Source organism: Haliotis cracherodii, unplaced genomic scaffold, assembly GCF_022045235.1.
Source record: "Haliotis cracherodii isolate W230 unplaced genomic scaffold, xgHalCrac1.p SCAF_7, whole genome shotgun sequence".
Taxonomy (NCBI): domain Eukaryota; kingdom Metazoa; phylum Mollusca; class Gastropoda; order Lepetellida; family Haliotidae; genus Haliotis; species Haliotis cracherodii.
The window spans coordinates 27,955,564-27,978,973 of NW_027266330.1; the positions used below are offsets into that span (position 1 = coordinate 27,955,564).

General features: G+C 40.3%; 2 protein-coding genes across 2 annotated transcripts in view; one reads left to right on the forward strand and one right to left on the reverse strand.

The window, feature by feature from the left end:
* LOC139447554 (phospholipid scramblase 2-like) overlaps positions 1-23,392 on the reverse strand; it is a 44,526-nt gene extending 21,134 nt beyond the window's left edge. The window contains exon 1 of the mRNA XM_071228957.1: positions 23,115-23,392. The gene's annotated coding sequence lies outside the window, so the exon portion shown is untranslated. The remainder of the gene's footprint in view (positions 1-23,114) is intronic.
* The window catches only part of LOC139447553 (uncharacterized), a 52,210-nt gene that overhangs the window by 4,050 nt on the left and 24,750 nt on the right, over positions 1-23,410 (forward strand). The window lies entirely within an intron of this gene.

Consider the following 23,410-nt stretch of genomic DNA (forward strand, 5'->3'; position numbering starts at 1 on the left):
TTCAGTGCGTTGTCATTACTCATGCCCTTTGGAACTTCAGTGCGTTGTCATTACTCATGCCCTTTGGAACTTCAGTGTGTTGTCATTACTCATGCCCTTTGGAACTTCAGTGCGTTGTCATTACTCATGCCCTTTGGAACTTCAGTGTGTTGTCATTACTCATGTCCTTTGGAACTTCAGTGCGTTGTCATTACTCATGCCCTTTGGAACTTCAGTGCGTTGTCATTACTCATGCCCTTTGGAACTTCAGTGTGTCGTCATTACTCATGCCCTTTGGAACTTCAGTGTGTTGTCATTACTCATGCCCTTTGGAACTTCAGTGCGTTGTCATTACTCATGCCCTTTGGAACTTCAGTGTGTTGTCATTACTCATGTCCTTTGGAACTTCAGTGTGTCGTCATTACTCATGCCCTTTGGAACTTCAGTGTGTTGTCATTACTCATGCCCTTTGGAACTTCAGTGTGTTGTCATTACTCATGTCATTTGGAACTTCAGTGTGTTGTCATTACTCATGTCCTTTGGAACTTCAGTGTGTTGTCATTACTCATGTCCTTTGGAACTTCAGTGTGTTGTCATTACTCATGCCCTTTGGAACTTCAGTGCGTTGTCATTACTCATGCCCTTTGGAACTTCAGTGCGTCGTCATTACTCATGCCCTTTGGAACTTCAGTGTGTTGTCATTACTCATGCCCTTTGGAACTTCACTGTGTTGTCATTACTCATGTCATTTGGAACTTCAGTGTGTTGTCATTACTCATGTCATTTGGAACTTCAGTGTGTTGTCATTACTCATGTCCTTTGGAACTTCAGTGCGTTGTCATTACTCATGTCCTTTGGAACTTCAGTGTGTTGTCATTACTCATGTCATTTGGAACTTCAGTGCGTCGTCATTACTCATGTCATTTGGAACTTCAGTGCGTTGTCATTACTCATGTCATTTGGAACTTCAGTGCGTTGTCATTACTCATGTCATTTGGAACTTCACTGTGTTGTCATTACTCATGTCATTTGGAACTTCAGTGTGTTGTCATTACTCATGTCATTTGGAACTTCAGTGTGTTGTCATTACTCATGTCCTTTGGAACTTCAGTGTGTTGTCATTACTCATGCCCTTTGGAACTTCAGTGTGTTGTCATTACTCATGTCCTTTGGAACTTCAGTGCGTTGTCATTACTCATGTCCTTTGGAACTTCAGTGTGTTGTCATTACTCATGCCCTTTGGAACTTCAGTGTGTTGTCATTACTCATGTCCTTTGGAACTTCAGTGTGTTGTCATTACTCATGTCCTTTGGAACTTCAGTGTGTTGTCATTACTCATGTCCTTTGGAACTTCAGTGTGTTGTCATTACTCATGCCCTTTGGAACTTCAGTGCGTTGTCATTACTCATGTCCTTTGGAACTTCAGTGTGTTGTCATTACTCATGCCCTTTGGAACTTCAGTGTGTTGTCATTACTCATGTCATTTGGAACTTCAGTGTGTTGTCATTACTCATGTCATTTGGAACTTCAGTGTGTTGTCATTACTCATGTCCTTTGGAACTTCAGTGCGTTGTCATTACTCATGTCCTTTGGAACTTCAGTGTGTCGTCATTACTCATGTCATTTGGAACTTCAGTGCGTTGTCATTACTCATGCCCTTTGGAACTTCAGTGTGTTGTCATTACTCATGTCCTTTGGAACTTCAGTGTGTTGTCATTACTCATGTCCTTTGGAACTTCAGTGCGTTGTCATTACTCATGTCATTTGGAACTTCAGTGTGTTGTCATTACTCATGTCCTTTGGAACTTCACTGTGTTGTCATTACTCATGTCCTTTGGAACTTCAGTGTGTTGTCATTACTCATGCCCTTTGGAACTTCAGTGTGTTGTCATTACTCATGTCCTTTAGGACTTCAGTGTGTTGTCATTACTCATGTCATTTGGAACTTCAGTGCGTTGTCATTACTCATGTCCTTTGGAACTTCAGTGTGTTGTCATTACTCATGCCCTTTGGAACTTCAGTGTGTTGTCATTACTCATGTCCTTTGGAACTTCAGTGTGTTGTCATTACTCATGCCCTTTGGAACTTCAGTGTGTTGTCATTACTCATGTCCTTTGGAACTTCAGTGTGTTGTCATTACTCATGCCCTTTGGAACTTCAGTGTGTTGTCATTACTCATGTCATTTGGAACTTCAGTGTGTTGTCATTACTCATGTCCTTTGGAACTTCAGTGTGTTGTCATTACTCATGTCCTTTGGAACTTCAGTGTGTTGTCATTACTCATGTCCTTTGGAACTTCAGTGTGTTGTCATTACTCATGTCATTTGGAACTTCAGTGCGTTGTCATTACTCATGTCCTTTGGAACTTCAGTGTGTTGTCATTACTCATGTCATTTGGAACTTCAGTGCGTTGTCATTACTCATGTCCTTTGGAACTTCAGTGTGTTGTCATTACTCATGCCCTTTGGAACTTCAGTGTGTTGTCATTACTCATGTCCTTTGGAACTTCAGTGTGTTGTCATTACTCATGTCATTTGGAACTTCAGTGTGTTGTCATTACTCATGTCATTTGGAACTTCAGTGCGTTGTCATTACTCATGTCCTTTGGAACTTCAGTGCGTTGTCATTACTCATGTCCTTTGGAACTTCAGTGTGTTGTCATTACTCATGCCCTTTGGAACTTCAGTGTGTTGTCATTACTCATGTCATTTGGAACTTCAGTGTGTTGTCATTACTCATGTCCTTTGGAACTTCAGTGTGTTGTCATTACTCATGTCCTTTGGAACTTCAGTGCGTTGTCATTACTCATGTCCTTTGGAACTTCAGTGTGTTGTCATTACTCATGTCATTTGGAACTTCAGTGTGTTGTCATTACTCATGCCCTTTGGAACTTCAGTGTGTTGTCATTACTCATGTCATTTGGAACTTCAGTGTGTTGTCATTACTCATGTCATTTGGAACTTCAGTGTGTTGTCATTACTCATGTCATTTGGAACTTCAGTGCGTTGTCATTACTCATGTCCTTTGGAACTTCAGTGTGTTGTCATTACTCATGTCATTTGGAACTTCAGTGTGTTGTCATTACTCATGTCCTTTGGAACTTCAGTGCGTTGTCATTACTCATGTCCTTTGGAACTTCAGTGTGTTGTCATTACTCATGCCCTTTGGAACTTCAGTGTGTTGTCATTACTCATGCCCTTTGGAACTTCAGTGTGTTGTCATTACTCATGTCATTTGGAACTTCAGTGTGTTGTCATTACTCATGCCCTTTGGAACTTCAGTGTGTTGTCATTACTCATGCCCTTTGGAACTTCAGTGTGTTGTCATTACTCATGTCCTTTGGAACTTCAGTGTGTTGTCATTACTCATGCCCTTTGGAACTTCAGTGCGTTGTCATTACTCATGCCCTTTGGAACTTCAGTGTGTTGTCATTACTCATGCCCTTTGGAACTTCAGTGTGTTGTCATTACTCATGTCATTTGGAACTTCAGTGTGTTGTCATTACTCATGTCCTTTGGAACTTCAGTGTGTTGTCATTACTCATGCCCTTTGGAACTTCAGTGTGTTGTCATTACTCATGTCCTTTGGAACTTCAGTGCGTCGTCATTACTCATGTCATTTGGAACTTCAGTGTGTTGTCATTACTCATGTCCTTTGGAACTTCAGTGCGTTGTCATTACTCATGTCCTTTGGAACTTCAGTGCGTTGTCATTACTCATGTCCTTTGGAACTTCACTGTGTTGTCATTACTCATGTCCTTTGGAACTTCAGTGTGTTGTCATTACTCATGTCCTTTGGAACTTCAGTGTGTTGTCATTACTCATGTCCTTTGGAACTTCAGTGTGTTGTCATTACTCATGCCCTTTGGAACTTCAGTGCGTTGTCATTACTCATGTCCTTTGGAACTTCAGTGTGTTGTCATTACTCATGTCATTTGGAACTTCAGTGCGTTGTCATTACTCATGTCCTTTGGAACTTCAGTGTGTCGTCATTACTCATGTCATTTGGAACTTCAGTGCGTTGTCATTACTCATGTCCTTTGGAACTTCAGTGTGTTGTCATTACTCATGTCATTTGGAACTTCAGTGCGTTGTCATTACTCATGCCCTTTGGAACTTCAGTGCGTTGTCATTACTCATGTCATTTGGAACTTCAGTGTGTTGTCATTACTCATGCCCTTTGGAACTTCAGTGTGTTGTCATTACTCATGTCATTTGGAACTTCAGTGTGTTGTCATTACTCATGTCCTTTGGAACTTCAGTGTGTTGTCATTACTCATGTCCTTTGGAACTTCAGTGCGTTGTCATTACTCATGCCCTTTGGAACTTCAGTGTGTTGTCATTACTCATGTCATTTGGAACTTCAGTGTGTTGTCATTACTCATGTCCTTTGGAACTTCAGTGTGTTGTCATTACTCATGTCATTTGGAACTTCAGTGCGTTGTCATTACTCATGCCCTTTGGAACTTCAGTGCGTTGTCATTACTCATGTCATTTGGAACTTCAGTGTGTTGTCATTACTCATGCCCTTTGGAACTTCAGTGTGTTGTCATTACTCATGTCATTTGGAACTTCAGTGTGTTGTCATTACTCATGTCCTTTGGAACTTCAGTGTGTTGTCATTACTCATGTCCTTTGGAACTTCAGTGTGTTGTCATTACTCATGTCCTTTGGAACTTCAGTGTGTTGTCATTACTCATGTCATTTGGAACTTCAGTGCGTTGTCATTACTCATGTCCTTTGGAACTTCAGTGTGTTGTCATTACTCATGTCATTTGGAACTTCAGTGCGTTGTCATTACTCATGTCATTTGGAACTTCAGTGTGTTGTCATTACTCATGTCCTTTGGAACTTCAGTGTGTTGTCATTACTCATGTCCTTTGGAACTTCAGTGTGTCGTCATTACTCATGTCATTTGGAACTTCAGTGTGTTGTCATTACTCATGTCCTTTGGAACTTCACTGTGTTGTCATTACTCATGTCCTTTGGAACTTCAGTGCGTTGTCATTACTCATGCCCTTTGGAACTTCAGTGTGTTGTCATTACTCATGTCCTTTGGAACTTCAGTGTGTTGTCATTACTCATGTCATTTGGAACTTCAGTGTGTTGTCATTACTCATGCCCTTTGGAACTTCAGTGTGTTGTCATTACTCATGTCCTTTGGAACTTCAGTGTGTTGTCATTACTCATGTCCTTTGGAACTTCAGTGTGTTGTCATTACTCATGTCCTTTGGAACTTCAGTGTGTTGTCATTACTCATGTCCTTTGGAACTTCAGTGTGTTGTCATTACTCATGCCCTTTGGAACTTCAGTGTGTTGTCATTACTCATGCCCTTTGGAACTTCAGTGCGTTGTCATTACTCATGTCATTTGGAACTTCAGTGTGTTGTCATTACTCATGTCCTTTGGAACTTCAGTGCGTTGTCATTACTCATGTCCTTTGGAACTTCAGTGTGTTGTCATTACTCATGTCCTTTGGAACTTCAGTGTGTTGTCATTACTCATGTCCTTTGGAACTTCAGTGTGTTGTCATTACTCATGTCCTTTGGAACTTCAGTGTGTTGTCATTACTCATGTCCTTTGGAACTTCAGTGCGTTGTCATTACTCATGTCCTTTGGAACTTCACTGTGTTGTCATTACTCATGTCCTTTGGAACTTCAGTGTGTTGTCATTACTCATGCCCTTTGGAACTTCAGTGTGTTGTCATTACTCATGCCCTTTGGAACTTCAGTGCGTTGTCATTACTCATGCCCTTTGGAACTTCAGTGTGTTGTCATTACTCATGTCCTTTGGAACTTCAGTGTGTTGTCATTACTCATGTCCTTTGGAACTTCAGTGTGTTGTCATTACTCATGTCATTTGGAACTTCAGTGTGTTGTCATTACTCATGTCCTTTGGAACTTCAGTGTGTTGTCATTACTCATGTCCTTTGGAACTTCAGTGTGTTGTCATTACTCATGCCCTTTGGAACTTCAGTGTGTTGTCATTACTCATGTCCTTTGGAACTTCAGTGCGTCGTCATTACTCATGTCATTTGGAACTTCAGTGTGTTGTCATTACTCATGTCCTTTGGAACTTCAGTGCGTTGTCATTACTCATGTCCTTTGGAACTTCAGTGCGTTGTCATTACTCATGTCCTTTGGAACTTCACTGTGTTGTCATTACTCATGTCCTTTGGAACTTCAGTGTGTTGTCATTACTCATGTCCTTTGGAACTTCAGTGTGTTGTCATTACTCATGTCCTTTGGAACTTCAGTGTGTTGTCATTACTCATGCCCTTTGGAACTTCAGTGCGTTGTCATTACTCATGTCCTTTGGAACTTCAGTGTGTTGTCATTACTCATGTCATTTGGAACTTCAGTGCGTTGTCATTACTCATGTCCTTTGGAACTTCAGTGTGTCGTCATTACTCATGTCATTTGGAACTTCAGTGCGTTGTCATTACTCATGTCCTTTGGAACTTCAGTGTGTTGTCATTACTCATGTCATTTGGAACTTCAGTGCGTTGTCATTACTCATGCCCTTTGGAACTTCAGTGCGTTGTCATTACTCATGTCATTTGGAACTTCAGTGTGTTGTCATTACTCATGCCCTTTGGAACTTCAGTGTGTTGTCATTACTCATGTCATTTGGAACTTCAGTGTGTTGTCATTACTCATGTCCTTTGGAACTTCAGTGTGTTGTCATTACTCATGTCCTTTGGAACTTCAGTGCGTTGTCATTACTCATGTCCTTTGGAACTTCAGTGTGTTGTCATTACTCATGTCATTTGGAACTTCAGTGCGTTGTCATTACTCATGCCCTTTGGAACTTCAGTGCGTTGTCATTACTCATGTCATTTGGAACTTCAGTGTGTTGTCATTACTCATGCCCTTTGGAACTTCAGTGTGTTGTCATTACTCATGTCATTTGGAACTTCAGTGTGTTGTCATTACTCATGTCCTTTGGAACTTCAGTGTGTTGTCATTACTCATGTCCTTTGGAACTTCAGTGCGTTGTCATTACTCATGTCCTTTGGAACTTCACTGTGTTGTCATTACTCATGTCCTTTGGAACTTCAGTGTGTTGTCATTACTCATGCCCTTTGGAACTTCAGTGTGTTGTCATTACTCATGCCCTTTGGAACTTCAGTGCGTTGTCATTACTCATGCCCTTTGGAACTTCAGTGTGTTGTCATTACTCATGTCCTTTGGAACTTCAGTGTGTTGTCATTACTCATGTCCTTTGGAACTTCAGTGTGTTGTCATTACTCATGTCATTTGGAACTTCAGTGTGTTGTCATTACTCATGCCCTTTGGAACTTCAGTGTGTTGTCATTACTCATGTCATTTGGAACTTCAGTGTGTTGTCATTACTCATGTCATTTGGAACTTCAGTGTGTTGTCATTACTCATGTCCTTTGGAACTTCAGTGTGTTGTCATTACTCATGTCCTTTGGAACTTCAGTGCGTTGTCATTACTCATGTCCTTTGGAACTTCAGTGCGTTGTCATTACTCATGTCATTTGGAACTTCAGTGTGTTGTCATTACTCATGTCATTTGGAACTTCAGTGTGTTGTCATTACTCATGTCATTTGGAACTTCAGTGTGTTGTCATTACTCATGTCATTTGGAACTTCAGTGTGTTGTCATTACTCATGTCATTTGGAACTTCAGTGTGTTGTCATTACTCATGTCCTTTGGAACTTCAGTGTGTTGTCATTACTCATGCCCTTTGGAACTTCAGTGCGTTGTCATTACTCATGTCCTTTGGAACTTCAGTGTGTTGTCATTACTCATGCCCTTTGGAACTTCAGTGCGTTGTCATTACTCATGTCCTTTGGAACTTCAGTGCGTTGTCATTACTCATGTCATTTGGAACTTCAGTGCGTTGTCATTACTCATGTCCTTTGGAACTTCAGTGCGTTGTCATTACTCATGTCCTTTGGAACTTCAGTGTGTTGTCATTACTCATGCCCTTTGGAACTTCAGTGTGTTGTCATTACTCATGTCCTTTGGAACTTCAGTGTGTTGTCATTACTCATGTCATTTGGAACTTCAGTGTGTTGTCATTACTCATGTCATTTGGAACTTCAGTGTGTTGTCATTACTCATGTCCTTTGGAACTTCAGTGTGTTGTCATTACTCATGTCCTTTGGAACTTCAGTGCGTTGTCATTACTCATGTCCTTTGGAACTTCAGTGTGTTGTCATTACTCATGCCCTTTGGAACTTCAGTGCGTTGTCATTACTCATGTCCTTTGGAACTTCAGTGCGTTGTCATTACTCATGTCATTTGGAACTTCAGTGCGTTGTCATTACTCATGTCCTTTGGAACTTCAGTGCGTTGTCATTACTCATGTCCTTTGGAACTTCAGTGCGTTGTCATTACTCATGCCCTTTGGAACTTCAGTGCGTTGTCATTACTCATGTCATTTGGAACTTCAGTGCGTCGTCATTACTCATGCCCTTTGGAACTTCAGTGCGTCGTCATTACTCATGTCCTTTGGAACTTCAGTGCGTTGTCATTACTCATGTCATTTGGAACTTCAGTGTGTTGTCATTACTCATGTCCTTTGGAACTTCACTGTGTTGTCATTACTCATGCCCTTTGGAACTTCAGTGTGTTGTCATTACTCATGCCCTTTGGAACTTCAGTGTGTTGTCATTACTCATGTCATTTGGAACTTCAGTGTGTTGTCATTACTCATGCCCTTTGGAACTTCAGTGCGTTGTCATTACTCATGCCCTTTGGAACTTCAGTGCGTTGTCATTACTCATGTCATTTGGAACTTCAGTGCGTTGTCATTACTCATGTCCTTTGGAACTTCAGTGTGTTGTCATTACTCATGTCATTTGGAACTTCAGTGTGTTGTCATTACTCATGTCATTTGGAACTTCAGTGCGTCGTCATTACTCATGTCATTTGGAACTTCAGTGTGTTGTCATTACTCATGTCCTTTGGAACTTCACTGTGTTGTCATTACTCATGTCCTTTGGAACTTCAGTGTGTTGTCATTACTCATGTCATTTGGAACTTCAGTGTGTTGTCATTACTCATGTCCTTTGGAACTTCAGTGTGTTGTCATTACTCATGTCATTTGGAACTTCAGTGCGTTGTCATTACTCATGTCCTTTGGAACTTCAGTGTGTTGTCATTACTCATGCCCTTTGGAACTTCAGTGTGTTGTCATTACTCATGTCCTTTGGAACTTCAGTGTGTTGTCATTACTCATGTCATTTGGAACTTCAGTGCGTTGTCATTACTCATGTCCTTTGGAACTTCAGTGTGTTGTCATTACTCATGCCCTTTGGAACTTCAGTGCGTTGTCATTACTCATGCCCTTTGGAACTTCAGTGTGTTGTCATTACTCATGCCCTTTGGAACTTCAGTGCGTTGTCATTACTCATGCCCTTTGGAACTTCAGTGTGTTGTCATTACTCATGCCCTTTGGAACTTCAGTGTGTTGTCATTACTCATGTCATTTGGAACTTCAGTGTGTTGTCATTACTCATGTCCTTTGGAACTTCAGTGTGTTGTCATTACTCATGCCCTTTGGAACTTCAGTGCGTTGTCATTACTCATGCCCTTTGGAACTTCAGTGTGTTGTCATTACTCATGTCCTTTGGAACTTCAGTGCGTCGTCATTACTCATGTCATTTGGAACTTCAGTGTGTTGTCATTACTCATGTCCTTTGGAACTTCAGTGCGTTGTCATTACTCATGTCCTTTGGAACTTCAGTGCGTTGTCATTACTCATGTCCTTTGGAACTTCACTGTGTTGTCATTACTCATGTCCTTTGGAACTTCAGTGTGTTGTCATTACTCATGTCCTTTGGAACTTCAGTGTGTTGTCATTACTCATGTCCTTTGGAACTTCAGTGTGTTGTCATTACTCATGCCCTTTGGAACTTCAGTGCGTTGTCATTACTCATGTCCTTTGGAACTTCAGTGTGTTGTCATTACTCATGTCATTTGGAACTTCAGTGCGTTGTCATTACTCATGTCCTTTGGAACTTCAGTGTGTCGTCATTACTCATGTCATTTGGAACTTCAGTGCGTTGTCATTACTCATGTCCTTTGGAACTTCAGTGTGTTGTCATTACTCATGTCATTTGGAACTTCAGTGCGTTGTCATTACTCATGCCCTTTGGAACTTCAGTGTGTTGTCATTACTCATGTCATTTGGAACTTCAGTGTGTTGTCATTACTCATGTCCTTTGGAACTTCAGTGTGTTGTCATTACTCATGTCATTTGGAACTTCAGTGCGTTGTCATTACTCATGCCCTTTGGAACTTCAGTGCGTTGTCATTACTCATGTCATTTGGAACTTCAGTGTGTTGTCATTACTCATGCCCTTTGGAACTTCAGTGTGTTGTCATTACTCATGTCATTTGGAACTTCAGTGTGTTGTCATTACTCATGTCCTTTGGAACTTCAGTGTGTTGTCATTACTCATGTCCTTTGGAACTTCAGTGCGTCGTCATTACTCATGTCCTTTGGAACTTCAGTGTGTTGTCATTACTCATGTCATTTGGAACTTCAGTGCGTTGTCATTACTCATGTCCTTTGGAACTTCAGTGTGTTGTCATTACTCATGTCATTTGGAACTTCAGTGCGTTGTCATTACTCATGTCCTTTGGAACTTCAGTGTGTCGTCATTACTCATGTCATTTGGAACTTCAGTGTGTTGTCATTACTCATGTCATTTGGAACTTCACTGTGTTGTCATTACTCATGTCCTTTGGAACTTCAGTGCGTTGTCATTACTCATGCCCTTTGGAACTTCAGTGTGTTGTCATTACTCATGTCCTTTGGAACTTCAGTGTGTTGTCATTACTCATGTCATTTGGAACTTCAGTGTGTTGTCATTACTCATGCCCTTTGGAACTTCAGTGTGTTGTCATTACTCATGTCCTTTGGAACTTCAGTGTGTTGTCATTACTCATGTCCTTTGGAACTTCAGTGTGTTGTCATTACTCATGTCCTTTGGAACTTCAGTGTGTTGTCATTACTCATGTCCTTTGGAACTTCAGTGTGTTGTCATTACTCATGCCCTTTGGAACTTCAGTGTGTTGTCATTACTCATGCCCTTTGGAACTTCAGTGCGTTGTCATTACTCATGTCCTTTGGAACTTCAGTGCGTTGTCATTACTCATGTCATTTGGAACTTCAGTGTGTTGTCATTACTCATGCCCTTTGGAACTTCAGTGCGTTGTCATTACTCATGTCCTTTGGAACTTCAGTGCGTTGTCATTACTCATGCCCTTTGGAACTTCAGTGTGTTGTCATTACTCATGCCCTTTGGAACTTCAGTGTGTCGTCATTACTCATGCCCTTTGGAACTTCAGTGTGTTGTCATTACTCATGTCATTTGGAACTTCAGTGTGTTGTCATTACTCATGTCATTTGGAACTTCAGTGTGTTGTCATTACTCATGTCCTTTGGAACTTCAGTGCGTTGTCATTACTCATGCCCTTTGGAACTTCAGTGTGTTGTCATTACTCATGTCATTTGGAACTTCAGTGTGTTGTCATTACTCATGTCCTTTGGAACTTCACTGTGTTGTCATTACTCATGTCCTTTGGAACTTCAGTGTGTTGTCATTACTCATGCCCTTTGGAACTTCAGTGCGTTGTCATTACTCATGCCCTTTGGAACTTCAGTGTGTTGTCATTACTCATGCCCTTTGGAACTTCACTGTGTTGTCATTACTCATGTCATATGAACCCTTAGCATCTGGAAATGAGAAATTGTGGCTCTTCCTTTTCACAGCTCAATAAAACCCTTTACAATTTCTGAATCCCCATGTACATGATGTATATTCCAATACTAATCTCACTGCACACAAGGCAGATTCAATAGGTTCTTATTTTCCCTGTGTTTGGAACATTCCTCCATCAACTGCTAAAGCTATTTTGAACCAACAAATCAAGCCACAGTCTGGTTTCAGCAAGAGGGAAGCCAATGAGTGTGTATCGAGTGAGTGGGTGGGTGTATAGAGTGAGTGGATGGTGTATCTAGTGAGTGTGTGGTGTATCTAGTGAGTGGGTGAGTGTATCGAGTGAGTGGGTGGTGTATTGAGTGAGTGGGTGGGTGTATCAAGTGAGTGAGTGAGTGAGTGGTGTATCGAGTGAGTGAGCGGTGTATCGAGTGAGTGGATGGGTGTATCGAATGAGTGAGTGAGTGGTGTATTGAGTGAGTGGGTGGGTGTATCGAGTGAGTGGGTGGTGTATCGAGTGAGTGGGTGAGTGGTGTATTGAGTGAGTGGGTGGTGTATCTAGTGAGTGGGTGGTGTATCGAATGAGTGAGTGAGTGGTGTATCGAGTGAGTGGGTGGGTGTATAGAGTGAGTGGATGGTGTATCTAGTGAGTGTGTGGTGTATCTAGTGAGTGGGTGAGTGTATCGAGTGAGTGGGTGGTGTATTGAGTGAGAGGGTGGGTGTATCAAGTGAGTGAGTGAGTGAGTGGTGTATCGAGTGAGTGAGCGGTGTATCGAGTGAGTGGATGGGTGTATCGAATGAGTGAGTGAGTGGTGTATCGAGTGAGTGGGTGGGTGTATCGAGTGAGTGAGCGGTGGATCGAATGATTGGGTGGGTGTATCAAGTGAGTGGGTGGTGTATCGAGTGAGTGGGTGGGTGTATCGAGTGAGTGGGTGAGTGGTGTATTGAGTGAGTGGGTGGTGTATCGAGTGAGTGGGTGGGTGTATCGAGTGAGTGGGTGGGTGTATCGAGTGAGTGAGTGGTGTATCGAGTGAGTGAGCGGTGGATCGAATGATTGGGTGGGTGTATCGAGTGAGTGGGTGGTGTATTGAGTGAGTGGGTGGGTGTATCGAGTGAGTGGGTGGTGTATTGAGTGAGTGGGTGGTGTATTGAGTGAGTGGGTGGGTGTATCGAGTGAGTGGGTGGTGTATTGAGTGAGTGGGTGGGTGTATCGAGTGAGTGGGTGGTGTATTGAGTGAGTGGGTGGTGTATCGAGTGAGTGGGTGGTGTATTGAGTGAGTGGGTGGTGTATCGAGTGAGTGGGTGGTGTATTGAGTGAGTGGGTGGTGTATCGAGTGAGTGGGTGGGTGTATCGAGTGAGTGGGTGGTGTATCGAGTGAGTGGGTGGGTGTATCGAGTGAGTGGGTGAGTGGTGTATTGAGTGAGTGGGTGGTGTATCTAGTGAGTGGATGGTGTATCGAGTGAGTGGGTGGGTGTATCGAATGAGTGGGTGGTGTATCGAGTGAGTGAGCGGTGGATCGAATGATTGGGTGGGTGTATCAAGTGAGTGAGTGAGTGGTGTATCGAGTGAGTGAGCGGCGTATCGAGTGAGTGGATGGGTGTATCGAATGAATGAGTGAGTGGTGTATCGAGTGAGTGGGTGGTGTATCGAGTGAGTGAGTGGTGTATCGAGTGAGTGGGTTGGTGGGAGTATATAATCTTTATTAAAGTCACAAGCGTGATCCGTGAATTTCTGTACCAGAATTGAAGTATGTGAGGTGGTCAGAAAATCCAAAATGGCTGTTACTGATGGTCTCATATCAGGTCAGTAACAACCATCTTGGATTTTTACTGACGGTATACGGGCTCATGTGGGATCAGTAGTTCTGCTCTCTGATCGATCAATCTCACTTTGAGGCATAATAAAGGGAAATATGTGAACATATATCCATGTTAGACTTGATATTGACATAAAATGTACATGAAATGTATACCAGTCTATGTGATAGATACAATACACAAGGAAGTATACTGGTAAACATGTCAGGAAAATAGATTATAAAGTCGTGACCAAAAGCCTTGTTACATTCATCAGTGTGAGTATATATATAACACATGTACCACGATCATTGTGTGTACTGATAATTCACATACCACATTTGCTGTAATACACGCCCTTGGCACTTAGACTTCTGACAAAGGGGGAAACTCACACAATAATACATCAGTTCAAAAGAATTGTAAGAGATCAGCAGATAGAGGACAAACTTAGTTCAAATTAGTGCTAGGACGAGTCCAAATTTACTACCTGCGTACCCACCCAGCATATTGGTGCAATGATGTATTAAAGTAACTTACTCAAAGTAGTTGTTTCTAGGTCTGTCTTGTTTGTTTGTTTGTTAAATGCCGCACCATGCTATATTCCAGCTATATGACGGCGGTCTATAAATAATCGAGTCTGGACTAGACAATCCAGTGATTGACATCATGAGCATCGATTCTCGCAATTGGGACACTCATCAAAAAGTCAGTTAGCCTGACCACCCGATCCCGTTAGACGCCTCTTACGACAAACATAGTCGCCTTTTTCAGCAAGCATGGGTTGCTGAAGACCTATTCTAACCCTCTAGGTTTGTTAGCAACAATATGTCTATGACCTGGATCACTTCAGGCCTTCCCACAACATAAAGCTAACACGCCATGATATAACTGAAAGACTGTTCAAAACCAAACTCACACACTTACCACTCCTAATAGATACCTCTCTCTGTCAAGATCTGATGTCCTAGATGCTTCTAACTGTTCCTAAACTGTTTGCTAAACATACATCCTCATCAAATATCATTCTTGTGTCAACAAGCTGTATACACTGCATCTCTCCATAGCCACTGTCATGTTTTTAACGTGACATCACAACAGGTATCATCATTTATACCACACTGCTGGTCTCGTTGCCATGGTTTCTGTTGTTTAAACAGTAGGTATCTTGACTGATACACCTCTCCTTTCCACTTACAATCACGTAAAAAGCTACAATTTCTGATGCTTTTTACCATGTTAATAATGATGTTATTAATTTGCTGTATTTAATGTTATTTACCATGTTAATAATGATGTTATTTACCTTGTTATTAATGAAGTTATTTACCATGTTATTTATGGTGCTATTTACCATGTTTTTAATGTTATTTACCATGTTAATAATAATGTTATTTATAGAGGTGTAACGATACGAGAGGGTCGCGATACGATACGTATCACGATACAGTGTTTACTGGTACAAGCTAAGCCAAGTTGATGTCTTTCTGCTATCTAAAAGATGTGACAAGTACAGTTGAAGAAGATATATGGTGTTTATTTACTGTTAAAGCAAATTGTCAGCAATACAGTATGTTTTACTGAAACAACAAACCGGCTTTGAAACTGTAAAACGTATTTCATCGGCGCACCCCCCCTGTCCCCACCCCCCTTTTTATTTCGAAAAAAATCTTTATTTCTGTATATTATAAATTACCACCAAAGACAATAAATAAATCTTAATTGTGCACCCCCCTTTTAAAAAAAGCTGTACCCGCTATGTTTTTCAAGTATTTTCTTGAGTATGGTGCGCACCAATGTATAATGCGCACGCCCCTCTAGCGGATTCAATATTTTGGAAAGAAAGATATTTGAACATTATGCGCAGAAAAAAATTACACCGTACACCTTCAGCGAAGTCCGGCAAACGAACGGGTGATGAGAAACTTCGTTAGTACAAATTCAAAATTTGAGATAAAAAATCACCAGACATGTTGATTTACCGTTTAAATTGTATTTTTTGTTCAGCTAGGCATTGTTTCATATCCAGGGATTGAGATTACCCTGTGTATTTTCTCGTAAACTAAGCCGGACACAGCAATCAGCTGTACATGTACACATGTTTTCTTGGAATCTACCGGTGATTCGGTCAAGACACACCCAATGATATAACTTTACAGTATTTTAATGCAAGGATCGGCAAAAGTTGTATCTGAAACTATTTTTTTTATCAGGAATAGTATATTCCAATATATTGTTAATTTAGATGCAGCTTATACTAAACATATTTCAAAAAATAATAAGCCTAAGCAAAGCAGCTGATCGCTATTGCCGGGTATTATTTTTTACATGGAACCAGTCTGACCAGTCACCGTCAAGGCTCCCATGCACATGATCGCGTGACCGCGAGAATTACGTGTTGACATAGAATCGTCCAACAAAAAGTTTTAACGAATCAAAGTATGGCATTTATGATATATGTATCCATTCTCTGTCAACTAAAATTCCTTTCAAGGCGTCAATAGCGGTAATCTGACCGTGGTTGCTGTAAATAACGGTGAGTTGTGCGATCTTCCGATCACTTCACACACGATTTCGCCGAAATTAATTAAAACAATATTAAAAGGAATTTTGAATAAAATTAATGAAATAAGTTACAAACATGAGTCCAGATATACAAAGAACACTTTTTTTATAGCCAGACAGTGTAATTACATGAATATTTTGCAAACTTCAGTATGGATTTGTTGACATGGTATTTTTGGTGTTACGTGCTCACGGTAATGTCTTTCCATGGGGGAAAAACATCAAAACTCATTAATTCGTGTATAATGCGCAACCCCTTCTACACAGCTGTGTTTATTGGAAAAAAAGTGTGCACTATACTCAAGAAAATACGGTAGGTAAAACTGTGTTATGAAAATATCGTATGTATCACGATACATGCTTTCCAAATCGATGCATCGTATCGTGGGCTGTGCATCGGGATACAATACTGTATCGCCGTATCGTTACACCACTAGTTATTTACCATGTTATTAATGACGCTATTTGCCAAGCATTCAGACCAGCATATCTGATCTCTGTATCTTGAAAATGAAACAAAACATCAAGTTCTAAATATACATAAATAAGACAATGCCATAATTGTGTTACGGACATTTTATACACCCCGTCATTTCTGATCACATGGCATTTAGACCTGAAAGGGGTAACCGTTGAGGGAATATTTGTGTTCTGTGTGGGTTTTCATTTGTACATATCAAAATTTCAGAATGTAGATGGTAAAGAAATAAAGCCAAATCTTATTAAAAATACAGCCTCTGATTGGCTCAAGAACCCACGCATTTAGATTAGGAGGTGAAAGTTCACTTCCTGTTCACCATATGGAGGTGGCTTCAGATCTTCACGCTGAGAGGTATCATACAAGAGTAAAAGATTTTAATGTGATTGCTTAAACATGTTAAACATGGTAAATGCTTTTTTCACAATTACAATCGAGATGTGTATAAAATTAAAATAAAAATCAAGAGAAAAAATCAATATTTCGGCCATTGACACAAACAAAATCCTCTTCTTGACAAAATTGATATGATTATGAACATGTAAACATTAAATGCCTACATAAAACCCAGTGACAAAAAAAAAAAGTTCCTACACGCCCATGTAATTTATCCTTGAGTCAGAATGACACCAATACCAACTTGATAACAGTCGGTTTACATGACTGTACAGTCAATTCCTCTGATCACAATGCTATATGTATAGTGAAGTACTTCAAGTTCAACTGTATGAATAACCATCACAAACATACTACAATCAATAGGAGACCCAACAAAGGAGAATGCTCAAGGCGGTTGTATTCCAGATGGCATACTTGTGAGAGCACATTCACAAACAAATCAATAGGTATTGATAAGCGATTTCAACTAAAGGTTGGTTGGTTTGGTTGGTTTGTTGTTTAACGCCATGATATCAATCACTGGATTCATCTATTTACATGCCATCGTCATATATGACACAGGAAGAATGTTATTGAGTGCAACGTTAAACAAGAAGCAATCAAACATTAATGACAATCGCTGTCATGATTTATGATTCGTTTGTTAATCATTTTGTAAATATGAACTTACGCCCATCGCTAATACAATGTTTGATGTTTGTTTGTTTGTTGTTTAACGCTGCACTCAGCTATATTTCAGTTATATGAGGGCAGTCTGTAAATAATCTAGTCTGGACCAGACAATCCAGTGATTGACAGTATGAGCATCGATCCACGCAATTGGGATGCGATGACATGCATCAACCAAGTCAGCGAGCCGGAGCACCCGACCCTGTTAGTCGCCTCTTAAAACAAGCATAGAGTGTGTTTGGGGGATGGTAAATATCCTGCATTAGGAATATTGTATTTAGCGAGCCTTGGCGAGCTAAATACATAGTGTTTATTCCTTATACTTGGCTTTATCCTGCCGAGAAACCTACCCATTATATGATAAAGTGATTTATCTAGGATTCCAAATTGGGCATTCGTGACCAACTCGTGTTATTCCGGGACAAGTCGAATAGCGACTCGTGCCCCGCTCATGGCCATTTTTGCGACCGGGTTCCGTCTTAGCGCAAACGGGCATACCTAAGACAATTGTCAACTCGTTGCGTAATGGTTCACTTACATTTCCCCATAGATTATATATATTTCAGATGCAATATAAAACACATCTGGACATGCGGAATTATACAGTATGATTGAACACACTGAACTGTGTCTTTGGTATATTTTTAGATGCAAGACGTATGTAAAATAAAAAAAATATTCTTTGACGAAGAACTTGAAATAATGGGCGCATTCTGATTGGTTTGTCGTATTTTCGCACATAACATCCATTAGTAGGGGGACGAGTCTTCTTGCAGGTTACGGAAAGGGGCGAGTGGTGACGAATGCAAATTGGGCAGACAAATTGGACAAAAAGCATAATTTTGGACAAAATTGTGATTTTCTTTGAGTCATGACTACTCCGCTTGACTGCTCACAGGTGAATATGGCATTGAAAGCAAAATTGTAAAGCTAAACATTAAAGCCATTTCTTGTTTATTGGTCGTGCTTTACGGCACTAATTTCAAATTAGCGACTACGCTTCGAAACATATTTTGACAAATTATCGATTACAAATTTGAAACCTCAACAAAAGAACATTCTTGAATGGCTAATAGATGGTCTAGATTGTATGGATTCAGTCATTAAACGCGTAACTATCGTTCAGAATACCATGTGTTAAAGTTTTCGAGGTTGCATGATTAGAAATCACATTCCGACTGTCACTTTCATAATGTGGTAAGCGACGCTCTGATTAGTCGGATGAAAGGTCGTTCTGACGTGACCCTTAATGGGATGTCTTCAGATCTTTGTTTAGCGGTAGTGAGAGTTAAGGTCTGATTTAAATGAGATTAACTGTTCTACCAAGTGAAATTATCTCTTCCAGCTAAAATGCAAGATGAGCTTCACATTTCTTCTTTCCTTTTTGCACATATTCATTACATTCTTGACTCGACCAAATACCTCATATTTTTAAATATGTGAAATATAGATCTGTTACTGGAACAAGAAATATCAGATTTAACTAATTTTGCTAATGTCTCAAATTACAATATCCATCAGTGCATATGCAATATGTTTCAAATAAACATCAAATCCAAATATCAGTACTGTAGTAATAAAACTGATAAACATTAACATGGATTGAGAATTTTTTATTTCCATCTGGGAATTTTTACTGACATTTGCCACAGATTTTGTGCCAAATATCGGCCTCTGTGCAGGTGTAGATGTGCTCATGAACCGCTTTGTGAAACAAGACCCAGTAATAATAATAATAATAATAATAATAGTTGGGTTTACAGGGTTTCCAACCACAAAATTCAGTTCAGAAGGAGGAATTTGTTGATGTGGCTGGAGTGAGTGAGTCAGTGGGGTTGAGTGAGTGAGTGAGTGAGTGCCACTTTTAGCAATATTCCAGCAATATCACAGCAGGCGACACCAGAAATGTGCTTCACACATTGTACATATGTGGGTAATCGCACGCAGGCCTTCAGCGTGACAAGCAAACTCTTTAACCAAGAGGCTTACCCCACCGCCCGTGTGAGTTACTGCCCCTCACTGTCAACACTTCATTGCCATGTAAATCATTGCAGAAGCTATTCTTTCTGCAAAGTAGCAAGATTTGATGGCAAAATCGTCTTGTTACTAGCACTTGTTTTAAATACCTTTATTTTAATCCACACGATACAAAAGCTGTTCAGGTCAGCATTTTTGTTTATCCAGTGTAATCTCTATTTTGTTCTGATAAATACCCTGGACCCTTTCTCAGGGAGAACAGACGTCCAATCAAATTACTCTCATGAGCAAGAGGAATTCTGTGCAAGTTTAAACGTAGGAGTGATGGAGGTAATTATGTCCCTTTAGAAGTGAGGACATGATGATAAATGAATCCAGGATATTATCAAAATGGAACGGTAAAATAATACACTGGATATCTGAGGAGTGTACTTGATACCAAAGACAATTCAGTGCCGTAGCCAGCCAGGGGGCAGGGGGAGCAGTTGCCCTCCTGGATTTTTTATTGAAAACATTTTTCATGTGAAAGTTAACTTGAATAAGAAATGAATAATCTTTACCCCCCCGTCAAAAAAAGTTAACTACGGCCTTGCAATTATAACCTATAGCAACTAGACATGAAATATTTTCAACTTGCAAATAATACACACTGTAGAGACCCAGATAAGAGTAACAATAATCATAATAATAATATATTCTACATAGTGTCTAGTTCCAGCTAGGATGCTTACAGGCGCTTTACATCATTGTCACAGCGACCAATTTGGGACAACCTTTGTGATGTCTGAAGTTGAGCATTTAGATCAACTGGCTTACATCCAAATATTGCCATTTGTACAATTTATTTCTGAAATATTCAAAAATGAAAGTTAAACTTCAGCCAGTCCAGGGCTGGGCTGGATTCAGCTATATAAAACATGCACCAGTGCCACCCATTATTGAAAAATGCAACTTAAAATTTATGTCTACATGCAACAATTGCATATCAACAGGGTTCCTGTTTACCGATAATTACCAGTTTTTTACCAGTAAAATTAGCCTTGGACTGGTAACTCATGTGACTCAGCCATTCCCTGTGGACCGGCAAATAGAGTACCTTATAAATCTTTGTTATGGAACAAAACATAGGTGATATCCATATAAGTATATTTTTCTAACAAAGTCAGCTTGTCAAGCATAGTGGAAGGAAATAACATTTTGCCTTGCTTCGAGGTTAAATATTTATTTTAAGCGACTTAGTCACGTAATATTAAAAAAAAGAGGAGAAATTCGCGACTGGACTTTGTGTGAATGACGTGCAGATCGAACAAAGTTACTTCAGAGATAACATCATTGCATTAAACATGATGTTGATGGAATTAAAGCCAGGTAATTTTCATACGCTGTTTTATTTGTTGAAAGTTGGGACTGACAGACAATAATTGGTGGGGACTGGTAATTTTTAGAGTTGCCAATCCACCAGGACTAGAAGTTATAAAAGCCAGCGGGAACACTGATAAAAAGTTTTCAGGATTGCTTCTTGACTAACCATTACTTGTAGCAGCTTTGTGGATGACTAAGACCCAAAGGCTACAAGTTACAAGGAAGCAAACATCAACTTGCTAAACACAGAGCTGAAGGATGTGCTTGGAGCAGTGATGCTGATATTCATGAGCACTGGCACTGAGTTGTGATTCCAAACTGTAACTTCATCTATCACTGAAGATAAACACTGTATCACAATATGATATTTAGATTATACATCTAATGATAAATCATTATGCATTACCACTATATGCATCTTCCCGAGGCAAGAGAGTAAACTGACTTTAAAAGTCCAGTTTCCACCCTTGCCGAACTAGGCTGGAATTACTGGGCTCGGTCGTAGCGCCACCAGTGGCTATTACCAGTTATGTTCCTTCTAAGCCTCTCCTAGGGACCAATCAGATTCCACCTCTCATATCACTTGCGTTTGCTTCACACAAAATGGTGGCGCCCAGTCAGGACAATCTGATCAATGATAAAGATCTATATTATGATAAAACGGGTCTTACATCGCGAAATGCATCAAATCACGTGAGCACCTTGATTAAAAACGTGAGAAGGTTTGGGAAATATCTGCTGACAACGAGTTGGGGGTGCACATGCTTTGCTAATCCTGCAATCGACCGAAATCTGCACAACATTGAATGAACCGGATTTTGATTTCATTGCGCAATTTTGATTGGACTATGCATAGACTCGTTAGTCCAGCCAAAATGTAACTCCATAATACCAGCCTACTTCGGTAAGGGTGGAAACTGGACTTTTATAGACAGTTAACTCGGGAAGATGTACTATATGATGGTTGCCATTGATGTCATTGATGCAAAAGTACTGTAACAGTAAGGTTTGTTTTGTTTGTTAGTTGGTTAATGCAGCACTCAGCAATATTCCAGCTTTATGACGGCTCTCTGTAAATAATCGAGTATGGACCAGACAATCCAGTGATTGACATCATGAGCATCGATCCACACAATTGGGATACGATGACATGCATCGACCAAGTCAGCGAGCCTAACCACCCGATCCTGTTAGTCGCTTCTTACGACAAGCATAGTCCCCTTTTATGACAAGCATAGTCCCCTTTTACAACAAGTATAGTCCCCTTTTACAACAAGCATAGTCCCCTTTTACGACCAGCATGGGTTGCTGAATAACAGTATACGTAAGTACTAACTGTATCAGAGATTTGAGTTTTTATTTATTTAGTTTGTAGCAATGTTTCGACTTTGAACAATTTGGTGCATATAAGTTTTCTTGTCACAATGCACCAGGTTTCAACTTAAATCAAGATCCTTAAATCGAGCCCTGACTGTACTACTAACATCGATCACAGGTAAATTTGGTTGTATTGTAAAAATAGACTGAATCTGAAGCGTTCAGTAAACCTCAAAGATCTTACTTATATTCAGGAAGAATTGATGGATAGATGTATACATGTATGACTGAACTAAATGAGATCCAGACAGTTTATTTGCAATGATTGCCTCAGTGTTGTGGGTGGATGGATTACTGTAAAACAATGTTGTTGTTGTTGGAACATTTTGCAACAGGTTATAACACAAATCATACACGAACACGCAGCGCTTAACATGCTTAACACACCGGCAAGGATTAAAACAGTTTCTGAAACGTGCACATATGTCGGATGAGTCAAAGGCATGCAAAACACGCATCTGACAGTGACAGTCGGGCGTGACGAACTCTCATTTAATGATATATGAATTATGGTGTAGAATTATTCATGCGTGCGAAAATAATCTGTTCATACAGATCTTCCATCACAGAATATGCAATTAATCGAATTCAATGTTTTAAAAACCCGCATATAAACATTTTCGCAGGAGTGAGGGAGCCGATACGGTAACTAAGCTGGCAGTTATAAAAACGAACGGTTTTCGCAATGGCCTAGATACTCCTACTGACGCTTCCATTGGCATGATTGGGCTACTTTTCATCATCACGTTTCATAGAGCATTCTTAAAGCCCCCACAAGACATTAAGATCGTACATGGACGTGCAGTTACCTTATTCTGTTGGCATAAAAAGCAGGAAGGCGGCCACAAGTTTGACAGTTATCCCGAGGGTGTGGCTTCGGTCCGACTTGGAAATGTCTAAAGTTATGGGCACGAAAGCTGTCGCAACCAGTTTGAGGTTAAGCGGTAAGAGTTATCCGCCCTTGATTGGTTTCCCACTGTTTCGCAAGAAGATAACAGCATGTGTACAGCTATTTGTTGTGTCATCAAGTCGGCGACTCATATGTACATGTAATATGACACATCTACAAACTTCCGATAAACATGACGTTACGCTGAAGAAGTAT